Raw genomic sequence first — 27,064 nt, forward strand, 5'->3', positions numbered from 1 at the left:
GAACTTTTCGTTGCCCAATCGATTGCTGTGGCTGAAACGGTTACTACATATGCCGCTAACAATCATGCGAAAAAGCGACATCGAAGGCTGAACTTGCGCTTCAAAAATAGTCGATTTGTGACCGCTGTAACTTCGTGCAAACAAATTGCATGGCAGTCTATTGGGGGGTCATTGTGAAGTCCGAAGTTTCCACTTCCGATTGGATCTTTCTACTCGTACTTTTGCAATAGAAAATTGAATTGTTGTTACACTTCACATTGCAGGTGGCCCATGGAAGATTATTGTTGTTTCACCTATTGTAACATCGCGGAAAAATATTGAACGACAAGTTTCTACTTTCAATACATCAAAGTATTTTTTTTATTCATACTCTTGCACTAGAAAATTGAAGTTTCCTTGTCTAATCACGGTCATGCGGCTCCCAACTGGTCCGGTACGCCCCATATCGAAATTGTTATCAAATTAAAAAGTTCCCTCTTCCAAACGAGCCCAGGTAGACCGCCCTGATATTCTTTTCTACGGAGTTACACCAGTCCAAACAGTCGCATGTACAGACATCAACTTTATTCGACCTTTACTCGTCACTCTTGTAGTTTCCTTGCCTAATCACGATCATGCGGCCCCTAATTGGTCCAGGATGCCCCATACCGACCCAGGTGAACGTGCCTGATCAACGCATCCGGTCAGTCTCTCCGTCGGTTTATCTTTCATCCGCTGATTCGACCCGCAAGACGAAATCCAGTTCCCATAGCCCCGTGCGCGCTTAGGTTTTCCATCGAGCGTTGCTCGGCTACTCGCACGTCCTCCAGGTTGAAGACCGGGCCGATTCAGCGCACGTCTCGCGGAAAGGAAGCGGGGAGGAAAGTGGTCGGGGAAGAAGTAGAGGAAGGAAAGAGGAAGGAAGGAAGGAAGGAAGGAAGGAAGGAAGGAAAAGGTGGCTGGCGCAAGCTCGCAGGAAAAACCAAAGGGATCCCTTCCCACCCGGAAAAGCTGCGGGAAGAGCGGAGACAGAGGCATGTCGCATCGGCCAACAACAAGACAAATGATGATTGCGACAAACATTTCGAAGCATACCGGCCAATCCCGACGCCGGCAATCTCTGTCCCGTGGTAAACGTTCAATTTCATTCCGCCGGGGAACAAGTCTGCGAATCTTTCCTTCGTTTTTCTCTCTCTTCCCCCGGACGCGGAGTTCATGTCGTTTGACAAGCAACAACCATCGTAACTTCCCTCACTTTCCCCCGTAATAAAAATACCGTGCCCGTCGGCCGGCTTTCGGGGATCATGCACGCCCTTTCTTTGATCTTTATTCAGTGCTACACGTTCCTCTATTTAGAAGACGCTGCGGGGATTCGGGGGCGGTTCTCGAGACGCTTCTCTTCTCCCGGCCGCGTTGCAATTTCGCGATGCAGGAACTTTACTGTGTTACCACTTTTTACTGGTGTTACACGTACGGCGGATCAAAATAATATTCGCACACTTTTTAAGGGACACTTCTAGATACATTTTCGCGGCCGTACAATTGATACAGAACTGCAACATTTATTTTTTGAATTTTCAATATCGGCCCACATGAGAATGTTGTAAACAAGTTTCGGTATTTACTCTGTATTTCCGAGCAATTGCAATTTTTTCGATTCAACATTTCCCAGATTACTAAAGACAAATTGACTTTGAAAAAATCCCATTTGCAACCGTATGAAATAATAAATAATCAACGTAAATAGTGGTGTGCTGAATTTTCGTTAAAAAATATCAAGATCCAGGGTACACATTACTTATTATAGTTTCTGGGTAAAAACAATCCTCTGCTCTGCGAGATTTTTACAGCCCCGCCTTAATGAATACGTGAGTAATGATTTTTCGAGAGAACGGTTCCACAGGTTCTCTGTTGCTCCTCATTTTATATGCAAATAGAGTGAACGGATTAACTGGCTGTATCTCGGCAAAGAAAGATCGCAGCGTTATTATCCTAAGCTCGTATTAAAGCGGAAAGTCAACCGATTCGATTGGGTACAAGTCGAATCTTCTGCGACAATATTTCACCAAGATACATCGCGTTCAAGCGTCAATATTGAGAATCTCGCGTGTAATATTGAATCGGTGCACTACAGCTCTACAAATTGCACGGTGCGGATATTCATCAAAATATAAAATATGTGTCGGACAGTAAACTAATCCCTCTGAAATTTTCAAAAGACTTCAAAAAACAGATCAGTACTGTGCGCATAAGACCGCACGACCGAAGTGAAAACTTCTATGACGATTGCACACGAGTTTACCCGATTAGCGTTTCACCTGGGAGCGTGACGGATCAGACTCATTCACTGTCATTCACTGCAATTGTATACGCGGTTCGCCAAAGGAGTTTTTTCACTTTTTGACTAACTGAATACGCTCATGACACCCGGATTAACTTGCTGTATCTCGGCGAAGAAAGATGGCAGCGTCACGATCCCAAGCTCATTTCGAAGGGAAAGGACAGCCGATTCGATCGAGCCCACGTCGAACTCCGTACGACAATTTGTTACCAAGATGTATCGCGTCGAAGCGTCAACAATGCGAGTCTCTTGTGTAATATTGAATCGCAGGTGCATTACGATGCAGCCCGACAAATGCACCGTGAAATTTAGAGTCGGGCCGCCACTCGAAGGGAATGTGGAGCGACCGGAGGCTCCTAGCGCCGCCCTTATGGTTTAATAGTGCTGGTTTGCGTGGTGGGAAAGCTAGAATGCGAGGCACGTTACGAGCCTCATGAATTGCGTATACACGGAATTATGCGTGTAAAAACCTTTTCCTCGAAGAGAGAGAAACGCACCTAACTCGACCCTCTGCCCTCTGCGTTCGCATAAATTTCCCCCGGCCGAGGTTTTCATTTAACTTCACAAACAATGTAACCCGTCCGCAATGAATTACTAATAAAAAAGTATAACGCGGCGATCGACGAGATCTCTCTCTCTCTCTCTTTCCCTCCCTCCCCCCTGTGTAAGCGTATTCATCACATCGCGTATTCATTTATGCGTATATGAGTATTCATATTAATTCGCGGCCGTAATGATCGGTGCATTATGCAACATAACTAAACCGCTGCGATTTTCAAGAATTCACGCTGTGCTCCAAGTAATGACATCTGAATGTTAATTGCTTCGGGCATTTTTAACGAAGACGCGACGAAACGGAATACATTATCACGTTTGCAATTTTTTGGAAATTATTAAAGGGAGAAGTACTGCGATTTAAAAGTGGAAGAATTTTTATAGAGCTGTTGCATTTTACTTCATTTTTAATTCTTATAGATGCATTTCTTCCAATTTTTAACTTTTATCGAGTGATTTCTCCGCATTTTTAATTTCCACAGAGCCAATTTTGCTATTTTTAAGGTAATATTAATTTTAGGGGATTTTCCTCCAATTTCAATTTATACAGGGCTGATTTCCTTCAATTTTAATTTTTATAGGCATCTGTGCTAAACCATTTAAAGAAGGCTGGATGCAAAAAACAGCTTGATGTTTGGGTGCCTCATGGGTTAACATTGAAAAATGTAATGGACCGACATCCTTGGCGACCCGTCAAAAATTAAGAGAGTTTGGCTGGGAAGTTTTGATGCATCCATTTGTTTCGGTCTCTACAGAACTATCTTAATGGTGTGCAGTTGATCTGAAAATTTTTTATTGATTATGTTTATATCTCAATTATTAGGATTATGTTTCTATCTCAAAAATGGCAAAAGATGGTCGATCAAAACGGCACGTACTTGATTTAATGAACTTCATTTGAAATATGGAGAAACTTGATTCATTTCTGCATTAAAATACGAAGGAGAACTTTGTCCCCAACTCAATATTACCTTTTATATTTGAACGATTTATGAACTATTGACCTTCTGGATTTTTCTAAAAAATTTTGTGCATCTGTGGGAGGATACAGTAACGTGTCACGAGGCTCCATTAAGCGTATTAGGTCTCATAATCACAAATAAACCAAAGTTTATTAGCGTCGTAGTTTGATAAGAACTCATAACAGTATAATATGTACCAAGCTAAGGGAACAGGTCTAAAACAAACCAATAATTCAAACATAGCTGGATAACTGTTGATAAGAATGATATCATAGATATTCGGCACGCTTTAAAGTTTAAACAATTTCGAGTAATTGAATGTTTACCAGTGAAATGATTGAAGCGACGCGGGTACACTGTTCTATCGCGTTCGCGTGCATCAGCGCCGATGCATTCGCAATTTCTCAACCTCTGATAAGCGTGCGTGTCCGTTCCGTCTGTTGTACGCATGATCCGAGGTGAACTGCTTCAACGCATCGCTACATAGGATATCCCATTTGCCTTGCCAATGTGCCATTTTAAATCCAAAAACGCTACACACAGGAATTTGTTAAACTGAAAATCAGTTTTGTTTAAAACTCATTGAATGAAACTTTATTTGAGGAAATTAAAAATTACTGCAGCTACCGTTCTGAAATTTTCTGGATTTGTTGAAACATACATGCTTGGAGAAAGTACAGTAATTTTTTCAAGTAAAAATATTAATTTCATTCAAAGTTATAGGCACAATCGTATTATGAATAGAGCTTGCTATAGAAACTAACATCCGATGATCAAAAAGCTATTGCAAGTACTATTTATTCTGAAATTTTGCGGATCCGTTTGGAAAAGTTTCAAGAATATACAAGTAATTTTATCAAGAAAAAATATCCACTGGATTCAAAGTTATGGTTACAATGGTGTAGCTTTGTGGCGAGTTTAATCTTAAAAACTTTAACATAATTAAATAGGATAATTAAACAAAAGATAACTATGGCACGTATGGTTCCGAAACCTTTTCAGTTTAATCTACTATATTTCAAGAATGTATAGTAATTTTTTCAAGGAAAAGGATTCAAAATTATAGCTACTTATATTCGTGTAACTTGCTGAAACAATAAAGCAATTTGTAGGAATTTCTGGAGGAAAATCTCTCTCTGTACGCCGTAATTTTTTAAAACCTTTTGGATATATTCCTACCTATATTAGGAAATATCCGACATCTTTTTAACATCTGTGAAAATTATGCTAGCTCAAAATAACCGAGAACATGCTGGATGTACAATTGCAGCTATAATGATTTAAAAGAAAAAGACAATGGCACATTCTCTTTAAACGTTCACGGTGCAGTATACAGTAATCACAACAATTTTCCAGGAATATAATACGAATCAAAAAAGAAGTTTTTCCCGCAGTACCACCGACGTTTTCGAAAACCAAGCACGTCTGTGTTCACAATCTCATTGCGGGCGGCGCGGCGCGGCGGTCTAAATAGCACCGAGTGGAATTTGAGGGGTCGGTGATATGGTCGGCGAATATTTAACGAATTTTCGTAGATTTGCAAACGGCGGTCTCTACGCGAGGCAATCATTCAGGCCGATTTATCAGGCGAATCGGCTCGAACGAACACGGGAGCGCGACCATATATCCCGGCTCCAATTTACATCCGAAATCCATTTGGCCGATATGGCGTTCGTCACGATATTTGGGTCGATCTACGACTTCTTGAGCACATTCCTCGAGTCGGTCACGTACCCCCGGTCCCTGGCAAGATGCCGAAATTATGAAATCAGCAGTACGTGCGTGGGATTTCCGTGAGGGCACCGGCACATTTTCTCGTTGGATCGTAACGCGCGCCCGCGTGTACGGGGAGTAGTGCGAGAGGACCAAGACAAATAAATAACCAGGGAAAACGGAGATATAGGAGAGGCAGTGACAAACAGGCAAACATCTCGTCGCGTAAGATGTATTAACTTGCTCCCCGGAGTCCCATAATCTCTGCTCTATGTCTCTCCTTGCGACCCGCGAATATATGTATAGTGACCAAAGGTTGCGGTTTCTCCGAGCGTATTCCCTGTCGTCGATAGATTCACGCTGGATTTATTGGGATCAAACTACCGTCTTCCTTCCGGACCCATAATTCCCCGTTATCTAACACCGCGGACCGCGATCTACCAATTTCAATTGAAAAATCCGTCGGCGATTCCGCGCCCAGATTTGTAGCTAAATCGCCAGACAGCCGCCACGGTTCTGCCTGTAACTTTGGATCCGGAAGATATTTTTTCTTGAAAAAATTCGGCCGTGTTCCTCAAATGTACGCGAACGAATCCACAAAATTTCAAAATGGTGGCTCCAGTACTTTCTTTTTGACGATCGTCGAATACGTATATGTATAATTGTCTGGGTGTAACTTTGGATCAAATGGATATTTTCTTTTGAAATAAATTATGTGTACTGTTGAAACATGGTCAAATATTAGGTTGGCAACTAAATTCGCGACCTTTTGTTTCGTAATTCATTAACTGTATCATTTATAACCTCATTCAGTGACCATTCCTTTTAAACCGTATATCATTGGAAAGCTCTGAATTTTTCGATCAATTTGATATAAAATGCTCACGCTTAAAAAATATATATAAATGACTTGGTCTGAGAATTGAGAAAAGGGGATAATAGCTGCGATGATATTGATTTTTAATAATCAGATTTAAAATTTATAGCAGACCCATTAAAGAGGCAATACGATCCGAACTGTATCGTGTGTTTGGTCTCATTTAAATCGCAAAAAGCTCACGCATACGTCAGTAAGAGTGTCATTAAAAAACGATTAAAACCAACAAAGTGATGTCAGTAAATTAATATCGTACAGAAACAGCGGCCCCGAGGTTTCCACGCATGTCGAGACATTAGTTATCAAGCAGGAGAATGATGACACACAATTTCCTCGCACGCGGTACACACAAAAGCATCGATTGGAGCATAAAGGCTAACCTAATCGTGGTAGGAACGTCTCATAATGCTCATTCGGTGCTTCCTCGCTAACAGTGTATCGCCAGAGGGAAACCGGAAGCTTGCTAGGCTGGGAAGTGTCGCGTCTGTGTGACGACACAGAGCGAGGGAACAGCGTAGTGGGAAAGTTGTCTGGAATGGCAAGCGACTTGATGTTTGGCGATGAGGACAACCAAGGCTAGACTCGGGTTCCTCCATTGAACCGGTGAGAATTCGCGGGACACCCTGTACAGAGAAAACGGGGTTCGCGGGCTCGGTCTATTGTCATTGTAGTGTACCGAGCCGGGTACTTGTGGATCCGGAGCGCAGACGAGCAGAGAATTTCTGTCTGTATACATATATACTATACTGGAAGAGAAGGAGAGAGAGAGAGAGATTGTTCTCCGAGTGTATTTATGCCGTCGCGAGGGTGTACGTGAGCCTGCGTGTGCTTGTACGGTGGGAGAGATGGCTCGGACGCATTCCGCCAGCCGCCGTTGTCTCTCGAGAATGCCAAATGGAATCTGAATTCTGTCGGTTAGGCTCGAGCTACGGGAAATACCGGTATCAATGCGAACGGCGGCTGCTCCGTTCTACTACGACCAACAGGATGCGTTCAACTGTCACCGACGCTTAAACGCGCCCATTGTAACGTCTACCGCTACCCCTCATTACGACGGAGAAGAAAAAATTTCCGAGATCCGACGCGAGTCGTTAACTCTCTCGAACCGGGCCATTTCTGTTTGGATCTTCTTACTTTTTCCTTTGAGCATCCAATGAGTACCTATTTTCTGAACCAATAGGACTGCACGTATTATTTTGAAATTTTGTGGATCCGTTTGAAGATGATTGAGGAATACGTTGGCATTTTTCCAAGCAAAAATGTCCACTCGATCCAAAGTTACAGTTATAATTGTATACTTTGCAGCGATATAGTTCTCTCATCAATTTTGAGGCTGCTTACGTCCAGAGTGAACGTAACGAATCAACGATGCTTCCCAAGCTCGCTTGACAGAAGAATTACCGTTGACTTTAACGAGAAAATCAATTAAAGTATGTTAACACTTCGGCGACACAAAATTTTGTTCACGTAGCCGGTACTCGCGTTTTAGCCTCGTTGCTACAACAATTTATCTTTCGTTCCGGCCCGCACGGGGTCGCACTCAATACACAGACTCCGTAGACCCGCCATTAAACCATAAAACGTGAGACGAATCTCTCGAAGAGAATTATTTTTCATTTTTCTGTCGGTGAATCGATGAATCCGAGCACCAAATAGAAATTCTCATACTCATATAATGTTAGTGCTTTATATTGGTTTATAAAAATAACAGAAGGGAATTTAGTCGAAATTTTATCAATTCTTATCGCAATTAGCAGTGGAATAGTAGAAAATAAAACATATCGATGAAACAATACTAATTTAATGACGTAACTTTATTTCTAATTGTTTTCGTATGAAACCTTTATTGGCATATATATTCTTGACATTTTTCTGATTAAAATGATATCAGATACGATACAATTTAGATCATATTTACTTGTTTAATCCATGTTATAGCAGAACCTCGACTATCCGAACGAATCAGTGCACCGCAAGCTTCATTGAATATTGTTGAATTGAATTAACTGCTTTAGACTCTTCTTATAATCCCTTTAAATTGAACCGCTCCACGTGAAACTCGTACAAAATTCAGATATCGCGAGTTCGGATAATCGAGGTTCTACTAAATCGTGTTTGGTATCGTTTTAACCAGAAAAACGTCACGAAAATGTTGGTAAACCTTTCGTAGAGAGATAATGAAAAACAGCCTGCGGTCATGGGGATCGATTCTTCGCATATACCGCGCGCGAGACATTATTATAATCGTAAAGTATAAAATTGGATGCTGTGGTTCTTAACGAACGTTGAAGCGAATTAGAAGGTTGTAGGTTGAGAGAAAGAAGAGGGAAAACGGTGGAACGTACGGGCGAGGTCTCCGTTGGCTGTAAACCAAGCGAGAGTTATGAGTAGAAAATGTCAGACGGAAAAGCGGACTGAAGGGCTAAGACTAGGGACAAGGACTATGGCAGACACGATGACTTTGAATAATACATCCAGTTTCTCCTGCCTTTCCCGGCAAGTATATATACATATATATGTATTCCCGGCACACAGCCATTCCTCGGGCTTTCGTATATTGCAGTCCGAGTTATTACGTTAGTGCCCGGCGACTTCGCCGTGTAACGCTTTAATTAAAACATCGCTAAGTAATTCGATACGCCTTTCTTCTTTCTCTCCTTCCCGTCTCTTCTCTCCCCGGGCTACGGAAAGTCGAAGAGTTTCTAATTTTTCAGAAGTTACATGGAGTTACGTGCAGTTATATTAAACGGACGGGGGAGGGGATCCAGCTCTCGGAACTGGAACGCGAATCCGCCGGTTTTACGTGTATCGCGAGCGGAATTTAAATTGAATATTATCTGTAGTAAGTTACGGCAAAGAGTCCGCTTAATGGCCAACGTCAGGGCTGGTTGATGTCCGAGAATTCGGAGAATGAAGGCTGCGATGAATTTGTAACGCGGAGCGCGTTTGAGGGTCGAATCGGGAGAATGAAATTTGAATTGTTCGGGGAGATGTTCGAAGCGTTTGAGACTGTTTGAACGAACCGAATTTCGACCGGTTTAGTTGCTCGGGCGCTTCAAACTTCGAATTTTTGATAAAGCAGGCTTCTGCGCACAGTTTTGGTGCCTCAAGTTCCAAATTTTTCTATGCTAAAGGAGATCGAGGCTGTTTGCAAATTTTGGTTCTAACTATTTCAAGTTCAAGTAATTCTATGTTCGAGGTGTTTGTTTGAGACTGTTCGACCGAGTTTGACGCATCAAACTCTAAATTGGTTGCAACCGGACCATATTATTCCTATAAAAAGCCGCCACATGATAATTTTTTCGGGAATTCTCACGTTTACCAGGTTCACACAGCAATAAAATGTACTTTCAGGCTAGTACAAAATATAAAAAGTAATTCTGGCTAATGTTAAGCTCTCTATTATAACATATATTACAATTACTCTGCGGATCTCTATGCATTTATATATATTGCATACAAAATTTTTAAATGCAGTAAAAACCTGTACACTAACAGTAGTTAATTATACTTCTATTTCATTTTTATTATCTCGACAAATTTTCTAGTTAGAAAAATTAATTTATCCTGTATTAAAACTTCTATAAAATATCCTACGAAAATACTAATACAGATCCTCTAATTATAATATATGATAACAATTACATATTAAATGCGAAGCATATTTTCTTGCATTCTCGTTCACTAATCAGAATCATTACAAATTTCCGCTTATAGGATATTGTTATATCTGCAGAACTCATCTTTATGTGTCACCGTAATTAGATTTTTGGTACAAAGCGGGGGACGAGAATAAATGGAGCGACGCGACGGGAAATAGCTTCCAATATTTCCTACACCTTCGCGATTCCTATACCCAAAGAAATCGAGTCGGAAAAAATAGTCTTTATCATCGCGACAAAGGTACGGCGAAAGGTATGGAAAGGAAAAATATTTTCTACTTTCCAAAACGTGTTATTACATATCTCAACAATTAAATGTCAACAGTAAAATACAGTCCACACTTTCTACCTGAAAAATTTTAAAAATCGCTTCACTCTGACGCGAAATAGAAGTAATATTTATCAAGACAATAAAAACATTGCAAAACCAAAATATTTCTCCAGAAAACAAATGTCCTAATTTCTCAGACGCGTAATAACATACCTCCAAAATTAATAAAAACTACAGTCGACAATGTTGAAAAAGAAAATGTTCCGAAAAGTTCGCCTTAGTTTCACTCCACGCGCAAGGGTACTTTACGTGTAAAAAAAAGTTTTCTTACTTCCAAAAGCGTATAACAACATACCCTAAAAATTTCAGAAAAATCCGCCACACAGTTTCTCCCCGAAAAGTTCCCGAAACCATACAATTTCACGAAGATGGATTTGTGAAGTTTGTCTTATTTTCGGAGGAACAGTCTTTATTAACGCAACAAAAGAACTGCCGCGACGTGTTTGGCTGGAGAATTGACGAGAGAGCATTCTTCGGGCCCGAAGAATGATTCGCCGCCATTATCACGGTTACAAGATTCCATTAACTGTTATCGCGTGGGAGGCTTCGCTGTTAGACAAGGGGTAGTTTGGGGCTCCGTTACTAATTCCATTCCCCGAAGACCGATTCCTGGTCTTCTCGATTTCCTAGTCGATTCATTTGGCCCGTCGAAGATTCTATTCGGTTGCTCGAGATTGGCAACCGCGGGACAAGGATCGACACACGGTGAATTTCGAGGAAGTAGCACTGGGTATCAGGAGCACCACCGGGAGGAGAGATGGGGCTGGATACGATGAAGGAGAAGCCAAGGATTTATGCCGAGAGATACCTAACCCCAAAAAGACTCGAACCGCCAGAAGAGATCACTTGTATATAGGGAACTAATCGGAAGCGAACGAGGTCGCTTTAAATGGATGAGGTCTCAGACGTGTAACCGTGCTTGGATCCTCCAGTTAAATGATGGCTGCGCGATTGTGGCTGCTGTGATAGAACTCACAACTTTTATCCCTTTACATTATTCAGATAATAATATTTGAAGTTACAAAATATTAAAGGGAACCTTGCATCCATTGTTATACATAAGAATATTAACAAATCTACTGGATTACATACCAAATACATCATAATTTATAGGAGAAAGGCACAAATTTTGAGTCCGGTAAAGTAAAGAGCAGCCTAAAATACTGATGTAAAGTGTACTTACAAATTTTTCAGAATCCTCCTGCTGTTCCTCCGTCGGATCCACAGCACACTATTGTTTACTCATACGAATACGTCCGAATAACTGTGATTGTCTCTCGCAGCCTATTTTCGAAGCACAGAATATCGAGCTTCCAAACACTACACAACAGACTTCCCGAAATCGTGACAGCGAACGAGAAGAAGTTACTCCGATCACGATCAAAACAGTTCTGCTGAATGATTTTTCGAGAATCATCTGTGTTCCGTCGCGTACCGCTTCTTCATGTTATTACTGCGAACCCAAGGGCACGAACGCGTATACCTGAAAAGGATGTTATGGCAGGCAAAAAACGTATACAAATCGTCTCCGAACTGGCCGATTAATTATTTTACAACCACCGCGCTTCGACAACTTGACGAGCAGACAAACACTCATAAATCTCGCCATTGACGACCGAGGACAATACGAAAAGGAATTTCTTTGACAGTTTCCCACTCCTCAATTTAACGTCCTTCCGACACACCTGCGTCCAATTAATAAACACTACATTTCCCCTCCTATTTCCCCTTCACCATTCACGAAAAAACCAAGATGACAATCGCAGTATGTACTATTTTGATCGTGGCCGGAGTAACTTCTTCTCGTTCGCTGTCACGATTTCGGAAAATATGTTGGTGGTGTTTCGAGCTTCATAGTTATAGAGACATATTCGCGTAAATGGAAGTATCCTGTGGATCCGACGGAGGAACAGAAGATTCTGAAGAATGTGTAAGTTACAGTAAATCTTCTACAGTCGCAATAGCCTCGGGGAGGTTCGTTTGCAAAGTTCGTTTGAGGGACACTATTTTTTACTACGTCTTTATTAGCTTGCTTTCTTGTCTGTTTGTTCGGTACACATTTTGCAATTGACTTTAAACTAACTTCCCAATGAGCTAGACACTTGAAATTTTAAACAATTTTAAACATAAAAAAATTTAAAAAGCCTATGCGTTTAGGAGATATATTAAAAATTCACAATCACAAATTTTCAGGACTATCTGTACGGGGTTAGGAATCTGTATGGGGCCAGGAAAAATTATTTTATACTTTTTAGTCTGTTTTAAAAACGTGGTATTTTTTAAAAATTTATTTTTATTTAAATAATTATTTTCTGCTTTTTAGTCTTGTGTGCGTGTGAAATTTTACAATCGATTTTAAACATTTTGATGAGATTATAACAGACATGTAGTAAATTTCAGACGGTATTGCGACCGCGGCCTATCGGAAACAAACGCCATGGTAAAATGTCAAAGATAAAGGTCCGACGGAGAATTTCGGTGTAACTGTTCTTTCGCTTGGTTAACAAACATTATAGTATGATAATACGTAGTAACTTTGTAAACACCGCACGGAGCTCGGACGCACACTGAGCTCCTACGGTGCGAAGCGAAAATTTTTTTTAAATATTGCATTGTCATCCAGTTCTGAGCTATGTTTAAAATTTCAAGTCTCTAGCTCATCGAGAAGATAGTTTAAAATCAATTGCAAAATTTGTACCGAATAAACAAACAAACAGACAGACAGACAGACAAGAAAGCAAGCTAATAAAAACGTAGTAAAATGAGTAGGTGTAGTTTAAAACATTCAATACATTAAACGAACTTAAATATACTTTTATATTATTTCCAACCTATTAAACATATTGAGAATGAAAATAAGTTTCTATGTCACTTCAGTTTGTTGTAATTCAGGGGTAGACAATTTTTATTTTGCACAAAAAAATCCGCTGTCTAATAATAATGTATACAAGGTTTTCTCTAATATTTTGCAACTTCAAATTAATGATCTGAATGGGCAGGGGGACAATAATTTCTTGTGTCTCGAGGCTCGCACACGATCATGTTCTGTCTCTTCGACACGGTCAGGTTGAATGTAGTAGCATTAGTAGCTTTTGTCGATGTGTATAACTCCTCGCACAACAGTTTATATGATATCTCATTAACTATTTGTTTGCGACATATGGTTCATTTCAAACCTTTTCTCTTCTCGATGGGTAGACGGTGTGGATATAAAAACTTTAACAACAATTTTCCGCTGCACTGTAACTTGAGTAATGAAACATTGTTGCTTTTCTCTTATGTAATCCAGTAGATTTGGGCGAGAAAATGCCAAAAATCCTTCCTGGAAGATTAGTGGTTCAAAAATTAACAGTGTTTAAAGTTGAGCTATTTTCAGTATTTTTGACAGGTAAGAGTGCCACCATATTTAGTGACTGCCGCAGCGGCTAGATAAGTTATACCACAAGCACGCGCTGATATCGATCACGTAGATTCCCAAGCGTAGTCGGGCCAACATGGCAGCACTCTTACCTGTCAAAAACACTATAAAGCTCAACTTCAAACACTCATAACTTTTGAACTACTAATCTTCTAGAATGGAAACTTGGATTTTTGGCATTTTCTCACCCAAATCTTCTAGATTACATAGGAAAAGACGAAAATTTCTGGTTGCGCAAGGAACAGAGCAACTGAAAAAATTACTGTATATTCTTCAAGCATTGCCAGATAGGCTTGCAAGGTTCTAAAGTGATAGATACAATATTTTTGTTAACCTGCCATTCATTTTGTTTTTATAACTTTGGATGGGATGGATATTTTTACGTGAAAAAATTATTGTAGAGTCCGGGAACATGTTAAAATAGAGCCACAAAATTCCGGAATAATAGCTGCAGCATTTTTTAATCGCCGAATTTCGCAGCGTCGGGATTCCCATAATTTGATACTCGAAAGATTGGGAACTTCCTCGCGGCTGGATTGTTCGATCAAACGGTGGTAGGGGTTGGTAAACGAGTTTAAAGGAGGACAGGGTGAAAGTCCTCTTATCGAGCGTCCTTCCGTTTTTACCTCTCGCGGACTTTTGTATCTTTATTTTAGGTTGCTGACGGGTCCGGGAGCTTAAGAGCCGTTCCGTAACGTGAATCTCGCGGGGGTTAAACAGTTGAAAGAAGGAAAGAAAGAAAGAAAGGGAAGAAAGGAAAGGAACGAACGAGAAAGAACGAAAGAAAGACTAACTGAAACTGAAATGAAGATATAAAAAAGACAAAGGGAAGAGAAAGGGGACAGGCATGCGGTAGATCTATGAAGAAAAAAAACGTAGCGAAGATACCGCACCACCGGGTCCGCGAAAAAACGAGATACAATGAAGAATACCGGGAGCAGAAAGAGAAATGGGAAAACCGTGGGCGGGAGAAGAGGGAAGATTCGGGGCCAAGATAATAAGGTCAGAATAGGCAAATGAAAGGGGAACATCATACGAACATTACCAGCGGAACGGGGGGTGTCCGGATAAAGGACGGCACCCGGATCCATTTCGACAAATGAGATTTTTAGTTTATCTCTAATTGAAAAGTAAAACCTTATTTGTCTAGACGACTGCGCACAAAAAAACAATTGCCTTCTTTATCTCTTTTATATTAAAGATATTCTTCTTTGATTCCTATTACGTTACTTTATGAGACTCATCTTACTGATACTTTTTATTGTATTGTAGAATGCATTGTAAAGAAAAATTAACTTCTTAGAATATTTTTATTTTATTCGGATCTTTTTATGAGATGATTATTCCATTAAAATTGCAATTTACATGCAAATCAACCAATAATTAAGATGTTTAACAGTGGAGGTTAAATGTCATGTTTTTCTTGTAGAATTATTAAAACTCGTTGAACGTTCTGTTAACTGCAGGCATGACAGAATGTCGTTTAACTATTCTCAATTAATTTTTCGATTGGTATACCCAGGATTCTTAGAATGATATGTTACTGTTACATCATATGTGTCAATAGGCCAATTTATTCCGATATTTTTAGAATGATTATTCTCTATAAAAATGGGAATTTCCATTTTACAAAATAAAGATTTGTAACGGCACAAGCACATGCTAAATTATATACATAATCGCAGACTTGCTCGTGCCAAGTTACTGTCACGATACTAAACAGTGTTAAAAAATAAAACATGTACGACCTTCACTAATCTCTCATTTAATTTGTCAGTGACACGTTTTTAACATTTTTTAGCCTCGTGTCGAGGTGTATTGAGCGAGCTGTATATTAAAACAGTATCTGGGAGCAATCTTTTGCATGACACGTTTTCGTGAAATGTTTTTAGGCGATTTTCGGATAAGTGCTTGCATACATAAACAGTTGTACAAGGTGACTCGGAAATCGTGGAGCAACTAAAATCACAGTCTCGAAATTTCTGCACGAAATTACCAAAAATTGTATTGTATAGATATAATTAATGTTATTTACCAAGGAGATTCCCACCAGTGCTCAGGAAAATTCAGGACTTTGCAGGAACCACTCGCTATCACTAGACTGAGGATCTTCATGCATTTATGGCACATGCAAATGTCTAAAATACAAGAAAATAAAATTTAATAATTTCATAACCGAGAGAGACTTTTTGGCAAATAAAAGAAATTATCCCCTCATTTTAACATTTGTGAAATTTCGTAGGAACATTAGTATTTGCATAAGGATTCGCAGTCTAATTATCACGTTCACGCAGCGATCCTTTCCCTGTTAGTATGATCAATCTTAACCATAGAATTAATTGTTACGTTCACATAACATTTCCGACATAACACCTGCCCATGGTAAAACAATTTCCCCAACTTAGACAAATAAATTCCAAGTAATTAAGAATTTCTTTATAATTCTGAATTGTCGCAGAACTATTTCGGGGGTGCACGAAATTTGTATGATAGATTCAACCTTTCTCTACCAAACAAAAGAAGATTAAATTCGATTCGATGATCAATTGTCGAGACAAAAATTCATAACTTTTTCAGAATCTATATTTCGCAAACAAACTGCCCCTAGATTTTGCACAAAGTTCCTGGATCAAAGAATTTATTTCTTCTGTTTTAAATTTTCTATATTACAAAATTAATTTTCGAATGCAAACAAATTACACAGAATAGACCAAACCTTCTAGATCCAACTAAAAAAATCCAATTCAATTCGATGTGCAGTTTCCGAGATAAAAGTTAATTGAATTTACAGATATGCTTTTAAGACGAATATAAAACTTATCTTCGAAACAGCTTTAAAACCAACAAAGTGATGATTTAAACATGCCCTAATTTCTCGTATTCAACGCTGCGGAATGCTGCATTCCGACCAAAATCGTTAAGAATGATCAGAAAACGAGCAGATTCAGCCATTAGCAATTTATAATCGAAAGGGACGGTACGAGGGAATAAATTCGAATAAGCTGTAGGTAAATCGTGGAGCTGTGACTGGAAGATGCGCTGTTAGAGTGCACTTGTACGCTAATGCTTTGGACAGGGGTTGGCCGAGGCACATCAGTATCGCGAAATTTCCGGATTACCGTTGGCGCTTTTCACGCGGGAGCTAAATTTCCAAGCCGGAATATCGTTGACGTTTACGGCATTGCCAGCGCGATGGAAAGGAGCAAAGAATGTAGTCGTTTTAGCCCCTCTGGGGACAGAAGTCCCGCTTCTCGGGGCAGAACTTTATGAAGATGCAGTGGCAGCCCCGGTATCTTAAAGCAAGAAAAAATGGAACTTGGGTAAAGAGGATCAACGGGTAACAGAGAACGAGAAGTATAAAAATGAAAACAGAAGGGGGTCGGGATCTGTAAAAAGGACAGGGCCAAAGTGCAAGAAAAAACAAAACTACCGTGACGGGGGCGGAGGGAATTGCGGGGGAAATACAAAGAAACGAGACAAGGGTGGCTTATGTCTGCGCAGACCTTCGGGCGTAACAGCGAAAACGGACTCACCGAGTCGCGGATATACCGAGAGCCGAGCGTGTCGTACCACCTCGGGGCCAATCTTGATAAATATTTACGACTTCAGTGCATATCGCGCGAGCAAGGGCACCCCGCCTGCCGCCCTCTCCACCATCCCGCCCTTCTATATTCTTGGCAGTTACTCAACAACCCCTAATCTACCTCCAAACAACGAATATCGAACAATTGATACACACTTTCTTCTGCAGAACTTCACCTCGCCTTGGTGGCTCCGTTCAACCAATTCTTAAAAAATAACTATGGAAGCTGGAATTTTCAAACTTCGTGGTTTTACTTATACCTGTTCGGGGAATATACAGTAATTGTTCTAAGAAGATCCATCCACTGGATCCAAAGTTATGGCAAGAATTATACGTGAATTCAATAATTGGGTAAACTTTACTTTATCGGACTCAAATTTTTTGTGCCTTTCTCATATAAATTATTATGCATTTGATCCTGTAGGATCAATGGATCAGAAGTTAATATGGAATTTATTGTGTAATTTTTCTTGAAAAAACCATCTATTTGATCGTAACTTATGGTAATAATTATATGTATGGCTTCTCTCTTATAAACTTCGAAATGATAAACTGCATAAATAGGAACAAAAATGCAACCTTTAGAAGTGAACAATGTCGGACTGGACTGGCCTCTTCGTAGTACGCTATATGTTGCACACAAAAGGTTCTTTGATTCGAGGCAGCAGATAATTCCTAAAGTATATTCTAGATAACAGAAACAAGGATCGCAAATATAAATAACAAAGCGGAGGGAAAACATAATTACGTTCGAGCAAACGAGATCTCATTTACGGCTTCTGTTGTACTGATAATTTAATACCGGATTAAATTACTATTAAAAGCAGCAGAGGACCCCGTGTTGATTTTGTGCGTTCAATGATCCAAAATGAAGCTCGCACAATGAAATTTATTCGTACCAAGCACCTTCAGCTTTTGTTTTCATCAATAAAAAATTCATCAAAAACGAGATACAACTCGTAAAGGACGAATAAATAATTTTCTATGACCTTGTTGAAATATACTAACTTATTGATCCGTTGATTACTATGTACACAATAAACACGCGAATCTCATGTCCAGAGATATCGATTTCACGAAAAAGGTTGGCATCAAACCTACCTAATCCCGTTTTCTCTTGGGTATAGTGTAGATCAGAGAACTGGATTTTCATCGCGAAATAAAACAGGGAAGATTACGACCCCTCCCCCCTTGACAATAAATTAATAACGCGGACATAGGGAACGGCGAACGAGAAGAACCTCTGAGAAAAGAAATCTGGAAATAATTCCAATCCCTACATAATCCGGAGCATTCATCGTTGAGGAAACAGCTTTAAGATGGTAGCTGAAAGCTCGGCGAAATAATATTAAGAAGAATCGCTCGGTTCCCGGCTAAAGCAGATTCGGCTACAACAACGACCGAGAAGCATTGTTAAATTTCTGTGTTCAGACTGTTCAGAGACTTCTGCTTCCCAAACTTAAGAATTCGTTCTCTCTCAGCGTCACTTAAATACATTGTTCATACTTTCCTCGATTACAATGTCAACTCTTTTCTATTTGAAAGTAATTCTCATAATAGATTGTTATAAGGTAAAAAAACATCAATTCGATTCGACAAATACAGTCAAACATGTTTTTGTGCGGCAGATAGGGACCGCAGAGAAAAACCGCACAAAAAAATATTCACGAAATTCATAAACAGCTACAACAAATAATTTTTCACAACATATTAAAGAAAATTTTTTTATGCGTTGGAAAGAGACCGCATAAAAAAAGTCTCACTTAGAAAATATGTCAAAGCTCTACGAAATAGCGAGAAAGTAGTGCTTTCCAAACAAAATAAATAATTAAATTACACATGGAAACATTTAAGAAAATGTTAATTTCTTATTTTAAACATGGAGAAATTTACAAAATGTATATAATTCAATACATATACAGGGTGTCCTGCTGAAATGAGATCAGCAGGATATTTCGGAAGACGTTGTCGTTATCAAAAATGTGTTCTTACAAAAGTTGTTTGGTATGACGAGCTACATTACGTAGTATTAATTGTTTTCTTGTGCGTGGAGTGGTGAAGGATATTTCAAGGTCACCTTGATTTTTATAAATAGAATGTCCGATTTTTTATACCATAGCTCGATAGAGTATCGAATTCCGAGTATAAAAGTGTTGACCTTCATATGTCCTAAACCTAACAGTTAACGAGATATTATACAAAGAAGAAAGAAAATAGTTTCGATAATATCTCGTTAACTATTAGGTTTAGGACATATGAAGATCAACACTTCTATACTCGGAATTTGATACTCTATCGATGTATAGTATAAAAGATAGGACATTCCATTTAAAAAAATCAAGATGACCTTGGAATGTCCTCCACCGTCATACCAAACAACTTTTGTAGGAACACTTTCTGGATAACAACAACGTCTTCCGAGATATCCTGCTGATCTGATCTGATATTCCTATGTATACCACATAAAAAGAAAATCGCATAAAGAAAACCGCACAAAAACAGGTTTGACTGTAGTTCCCTTTCTTTGTGAAAATGAAAAATTACGAGGCAGAAAGGACTGTATTTTCTAAACAAATTTTTCAAACCAGAGAAGTGATAGCTTAAAGTACCTTTAATTATGCAGATATTATACTACAGTCCAGTTCAGTTTGAATAAAATCACTGATGCACAAGTCTTTATCAATTTACATGTCGAAATAGACAAAATTGGATACGTTCTGTATTTTATAAATTTGAAACGACAGAATTAATGACTTAAACTACCCCTAACTATGAAGATATACTATAGCATGTTCCAAATACAATAAAATCGTTGAACTCGGTTGAGAAATGCATAAAAAGCATTCAATGCGCTGTATTTTCTAAACTTTAAACCCAGAAAAGTGATAGCTTAAACCACTTTTCTAATTCTGCATATTTCACTGCAGCACAACACACTTCGAACGAAACCGCCGATACATATTCACCGAATATCCGACTTCGATCTCACAGTGTTATTTATTCCCAGAAGAAAACGCAGGCTGTGATATGCAATTGCAACAAATTCCAACGTCAGTCGTTTTAATCAGCCGCAACGCATTGCATTGATAGTGCACCTCTTACGAAACACTTTAGCCCGGTGGAAATTTCATTCTTGCAGGCAGCCGCAGAGTACATCGAATATTTCATAAACGGAACAACGCAGCCTGAATTCCAAAGTTCCAGGCGCTCGTATTCCCTACTTTATCTGGCCATATTCTGTTTTCTTCTTCCACGGCGTGCCTTCTTATTCATTGGCGATCCCATTTCCATGAGAAAATCGCTAATGCACTCGAATGATTCTTCCCCTTCATTTTAAAAATACGTCCATTATTTACAGTCGAGCGGGCATTCGCACAAATTCAACGAAGGATATTATATTTAATCGAACGAATTAATACTGCATAAATTGTTTAGGTAATTGAGCTGGAACATACAGGTGGCATAAGCCAATTAATCAAATTAACGGTCATTCGTTTACTAGCTGCTAAACCCGGAATCATTCGATACTCATTGAAATTTCTTTAAGAATACTTTGAGAATTATTCACTTTTTTTTCAAGAAGAGAATTCAAGGGACGATCAACTGTGACGATTTTTTAAATGTTGAAAGACACAGGTTCTGATGCTTGGAGAGATTTATTATTTTGTTGCATTCGAGAGATATGAGAGGTTTATTTGCTGCATTGAGAGGTCCCCGGAATGATTACGGGAATATATGAAGTCTCCGATAATGTAATTTATGAATATTCCTTTGTTATTCGATAGCATTTACACCGGTGCCTTCTACGTTCTGTTTTAACCGAGTAACCACCGCTATTTGGTTAATGGTAATGTGCGTGTATCCGGTTAACCGTAACCGTGTCGCTGTAGCACAGCGACATACAAACCGATTAATCGGCTCCGTGGACACATGATAAAATTGGTGGAATCGAAAACATGCAGCTGAATGTTAAGGAACAACAGAACACCGGAAACACCGCAAATTAACGTTGACAGAACGGTTCTCCAATTATCCGGACGGAACAAGAATTTATTTACGATTGTGTAAACTTAGTTCACCAATAACAAAATATAAATAGAAACAAGCCTCTCTAAACAAAAAAAAAAAGAAAAGACTCATGTCGATATGACGTACAGTTCTCGAAATCAACGATGCGATGACTTAAACTATCTCTAACTAGGGTGCTTTGTACTATACAGCAGTTGATTTTGAATAAAGATGTGGAATTACGGTAGCACTCACAATAATAGTTTCAATTTCAAAGGTAACTTCTATATCTTTTAATCGGAAAATATTAACATCTAAAGCTCCGTATTTTTCAAACAAGTGCAAGAACAGCAAAATGATGAAGTAAACTTCCCTCGAGTTCGCATGTACTGCACCGTGTCATACTTCATTTTCGCACCATTACCCTACTTCGCAGTTTTTACGCCGATGTTTTCTTACTTCGTTACGGAGCATCGATTCAATATTCGAATCGACTGCAGCGGCGTACACATGCACGCGTGCATCATACGTGCAAGATACTCGTCCGGATAGTATCGAGCCGCGAATTATTAACTCGACTACAACGACGGCAATAGCATCAACGACCTTAGCATCACCGGCGACCATCAGAAAGCCATGAATATCGATACCGCGATAAACACTCGAGCAGCCGGCTTAAAACATGTGCGCACTATGAAAACCACTCTCTGTTCCCGGTAATTTGGTTTCACTTGAAAAATGCAACACATTTCCACGGACGGAATTAAATCAACGAGTCGTAAAGATTTTTCGCGATTAACTTTATCCGGTCGCCTAGAAACACCGAGTAAATCATCACGAATTGCAGTGTGCACATTTGTAATTGAAATGGATGCAAATTGCACAGCACCACAAATATTTTCAGAGCACACCGCATACACCTATCGGTTTGATTACCTAAACTATGCACTATGTTATTTTTAGACGCGTGGAAAAACTTTATTCGCTGAAGTTTCGCAATATCGATACCTGTGAAACCCCGAAATTGTCTACGTATTTTAGGACGAATTTAAACCGATCTTTTTGTATTTATATACAATTCATTCATTCTGTTCATGCATTTTCGAAGAACAGCTCGTCGATAATGATCTTTAATTCCGTCTTTAATCACACCCCTGGAAATGTAACAGTTAATTAAGTATACCTTTATATAGAAAGTATGCTCTTACTTAGACTTGTGCTTCACAGTATAAAACAGTTAATTTTGAATACAGAAGGGGTTTTTACGGTAGCACTTCCAATGACAGATTAAACTTGTAGGAAAATGTCCACATTCTTTAATCGGGAATTATCACCATACAAAGGTCTGTATTTGTTAAACAAATGCAACGAGACACCATGATTCATTTTAGCATCACATCACGTTTACTATTGCAGGCTTTAGTAAATATAATTTTCAAGCAACGAAATAATGTTGTTCAGACCCTTTACCACTGTGTTGCACATAAGTAGGAGGTCCCAGGTAACGAGTCGGATTGTTAATAAATTCCTCTCGTTTTAATGCACACGCCGATGTTAGATAATACAGCTTGTACGTATCTGTTTAACTGCGGCGTGCAATACGAGGCGCAAAAGGAATACCGAATGCTTGGTTTGCATTAAAGCACTCCCTTGAGCCGACCCAAGTACCTAAGTATGATAAACGCACACACCTGACTGTATTACAAATGCGAACAGATTCAGACCGTCGATCTAATCAACATAAACAATTCCACGGCCGAAAGCAACCGCCCTTATCAAATCGATTAATTCAACTCCCGACTCTCATAGTAAATACAAAATTCAATGCGAAGTGTCTGGTTTCTTCCCAGTTGGTACAAATCCTCGTTTATTTTTCGGTGGAGTTTGGTCCGTGAAAGACGAGCCTTCGAATCGACACATTTTTGCCGTCGAAATACGATATTTTTAATATAATTTTTTAGATACAGTGGCTGGCGTTCCGGATGTGAATGATTTTGGAAATGCAATTTTCGCTGCGTCCAGTTCGGCGAAATTGTAGGATTCGAAAACAACGCTCAAACCGGTTCGATAAATAGTCTCCGAAATAAAACATGTGCAGGTACCGGCAATTTCGATAAATGGGTAAGAGGCAAAAATCGGATAATTGAATCTCTTTGCATTTTTTAAACAAATTCGAATTTGGCGAAACGATGTCTTAAACCCCACCTGACTTCACATATATCACACTAGAGCATATTTGAATTGGTCAAGACCTGCTGGGAAATATAGCCACCCAAATTTACTCGGTAATATTTGAATTCCATCAGAAGATTGTATCACACGATAATGTCGTGGCTATTCCGGATTTTTCAAGATCCAGGGTAGGGCATAGTAACCAGGCGAATCTGTTCGCAGCGGCGATGTGTGAATAAATAAAACCGTGGGCCAGGACAGAGAGATAGAGAGCGAAAGGAGAGTGAAGTTTTTGCGTTGAATAGGGCGGCTACGAGCAAGAGAAAAGAAAGACTTTCCGAATCGTGAAAATCCTGGCATACGTCCGTGGTATTTCATTTGGGATCGGGTTAAATGGAAAAAGGACCGAATAAAGAAGGTCGAGATCCTGTATGCAGGGAAACGTATTAGTCCCTCAAGGATACCCCGGTGCGGTTTCAAGAAATACATGCATACATTTATCTTTCTCCGCGTATTTAACGTACGCCCTGTTCCACGTGTGTCGCGACTTTGCGAGAGAATCCAACTGCTCGTTCATTAAAACACGATAGAAATGATTCTAATTTCACGTCCCATTATTCGCGACTTTCATTCCACGAGAAATGGTCCGTTTCCACGATATCATTTTGATCCGGTACAAAACGCTACGGGGATGGTTTTATTATTTAGAATAAAGCAACCACCGGCTTCATTCTATTTCTTAAAAAACCCCGGTCACGTTCCCGCCGTAAATCACGATTTCTCTGTGTCCATTAAGATCGTGTGTTATTTTTGTTTCCTTCCGTGTGCGGACCTATTGGCCTCTCGATACTGCGTCTTGTTCTCTCATAACTGTATTTATTTACACGGTTTAAGCGTCGCGAGACGATCATAGAATATTTATAAGAGTCCAATGCTGTGTTACTGGGGTGGATGTATACTCTTTGAAATTGGGCTTGGGCATAGGAAATTCGAGTTTATTCGCCGTTCCATATTACGATCGACGTGCGTGTTTGGAAATGTATGCGCCCGAAGTGTTTATAACGCGCTAAACCATTTACAAGGAGCATGTAACATTTCCGGCCGCTCCCAGCGGGTCTGTCCGAGAGCCGAGGGCGCTCCGTTCGGGGAGCATCATTTTATTTTAATCGATCGAATACGTTTAACCGATCAATTAGAGCGGACGTGCACGTACCCGAGGTTGCAGACACTTTAAAATTAACGGCGGGCATTGTTGACATTGGGGGAAGTCGTGTCTTTAATTAGTAACGAGACATTCATCATTACTGGCGAACATTCGGTTACTAAATACTACTAAGTAGCACTGTAAATGTTAGTAATTACTAGACTAAGGATATTCATGAAAAAATTTTGTGCAGAATTTTTATACAAAATTTCTATGCAGAACTTGCAAGGAAAGACAAATTTAGGTAAGGCGATATTTTGTTTATTAATAATAAAAATCCTTCATGATAAAACAAACCTTCCCGAACAAGGTAAAAAAAGATTTAAGTCGATACGACGTATAGTTCTCGAGATAAAAAGTTATAAGTGCAGCCACTTCTACAGGAAACGTCTATTATTCATGATTGGAAACTATCAATATTTGGAACACTGTATTTGTTAAACAGATTTGTGAAACGAACAAAGTGATGACTTAAACAGTTGATTTTTAATAAAAATGTGTTATTAAGGTAGCACTCGTCCTAAGGTAGAAACGTCAATAAGTATCTCTTAATCGAAAACGATTAAATCATGTTCCACTTTCTCATACAGTGAATCCAAAGAGTATTTGAACATTAAATTTCCCAGTCTCGAGAAATTGCCGATATTTGAACTATGATAATTCTGTTAAAAAATGGTACAATTTCGGAGCTGTAAAATGAGTTAAAATTTATTATTGTACTATGTTTTTCAACACGAAATTATTACAGTAAATATCGACAATTATTCGAGAATCGGAAATTTTGTGATTAAATGCTTTTTGGATCCACTGTATTTGGAATAAATGCAGAAACTCCGCAGTCTATTCATTATCAATCAGCAAAATATTGGTTATAGTAATTGCGCATCGCCGCCCGTAATAGGTTTATTAATAGTAATAATAGAAGCAACAATGCCAATGCCAATGATAATTATTGTGACACTAGTGGTAGCCATAATAATAACGATGATAATTACTAATCAATATAGTAAATATACTGTCCTTGTTATCAATTCCTATTAATATTATTTAGTTGATAATCATGGAAATTAATTGAATTAAAATAGTAGATAATTGAATCATACTGAATAGGATTGTACGCACATAACAATTAGTAAGAAATTAAGTAAACAATAATAATAATCACAACAACAATAATAATAATATTAATATTGATAATAATACGTATTATTTTCATATCTTATCATTATTATTATTGATGATTATACAAACACCATAAACACTGTATATGTATATTATTATTAATAAACAGCGGATTTAATGCATTTATGACAAAAATGACTAGATGTAATTTAAAACAGTGAAAATATTAGAAGAATTTAAGAATATTGTTATATTATTTTCAACTTATTAAACATATTAAGAGAGAAAATAAATTTCTGTTTCACTGCAGTTTCTTGCAATTCAAGTAGAAAATTTTTATTTTGCATAAAGATCCGCTGTCTAATTATTATTATAGTATACGTTTAGCCAGAAATATTAATATAGAGATAGAGAATAATATTACACTGTGCGACAAAATATTGAGCATTGTTTTTTATCGATTAATTCAGTTATATTTCAAGTTTTTCGTTAAGTGTGCTATCATTTTGTACCTTTATATTTCGTTAATAATTCTACTTCATTCAATAAAAATAGATAAGTTAATGAAGCTTCGTTTCATTTCATTCATACATATGTATATGTTAAGAAAGACACACTAAAAATGTGTATAAAAAAACTTGAATTTCTAATGTTTAATAAACAGAAATTACATCAATTTCAAAATGTGCTATCTTTTCGTCCCGGAGTGTATGTAGAATATGAATTGCATGATGTATTGGGTTGGCAAGAAAGTAATTTCGGTATTTTGAGGTGAAATGAAACCCAATTTTTCTATTCAAGCAATGAACTTTAATCATTCGATGATATTTTGTCATTTTTCTGGTATAGCTTCATAATTCTGCGCTCACAAAACTCTAAAATTTTCCCAAAATTGGGTTTCAAACAGTTGTGTTAACCTCATAAACAGTTGTAATTAGTTGTAATTAGATAAACAGTTGTATTAAGAAAATCACAAAGGTATGAATGCTGAATGGCGCGTAAATAAACAGCGCGCGCGCGGATATGTATTATGTATCCCTACTCACCTGACCTTCTCCTTTTGCGATACGTGACGCAACTTCGGTCGTAAGAATTAAGAATGGTGGGCAAAAGCGGTGCGCGTGCGCGCCTGCGTGT

At 38.7% G+C, this 27,064-nt stretch overlaps 1 protein-coding gene across 5 annotated transcripts in view; it reads right to left on the reverse strand.

The window, feature by feature from the left end:
* The window catches only part of LOC143218078 (nephrin), a 314,437-nt gene that overhangs the window by 56,628 nt on the left and 230,745 nt on the right, over positions 1-27,064 (reverse strand). The window contains exon 4 of one of the 5 annotated variants that reach the window (XM_076443053.1): positions 15,874-15,976. The exons of the other annotated variants lie outside the window; for them this stretch is intronic. The gene's annotated coding sequence lies outside the window, so the exon portion shown is untranslated. The remainder of the gene's footprint in view (positions 1-15,873; positions 15,977-27,064) is intronic. 5 annotated transcript variants of the gene reach the window in all.

This window comes from Lasioglossum baleicum, chromosome 18 (genome assembly GCF_051020765.1).
Source record: "Lasioglossum baleicum chromosome 18, iyLasBale1, whole genome shotgun sequence".
Classification (NCBI taxonomy): Eukaryota; Metazoa; Arthropoda; class Insecta; order Hymenoptera; family Halictidae; genus Lasioglossum; species Lasioglossum baleicum.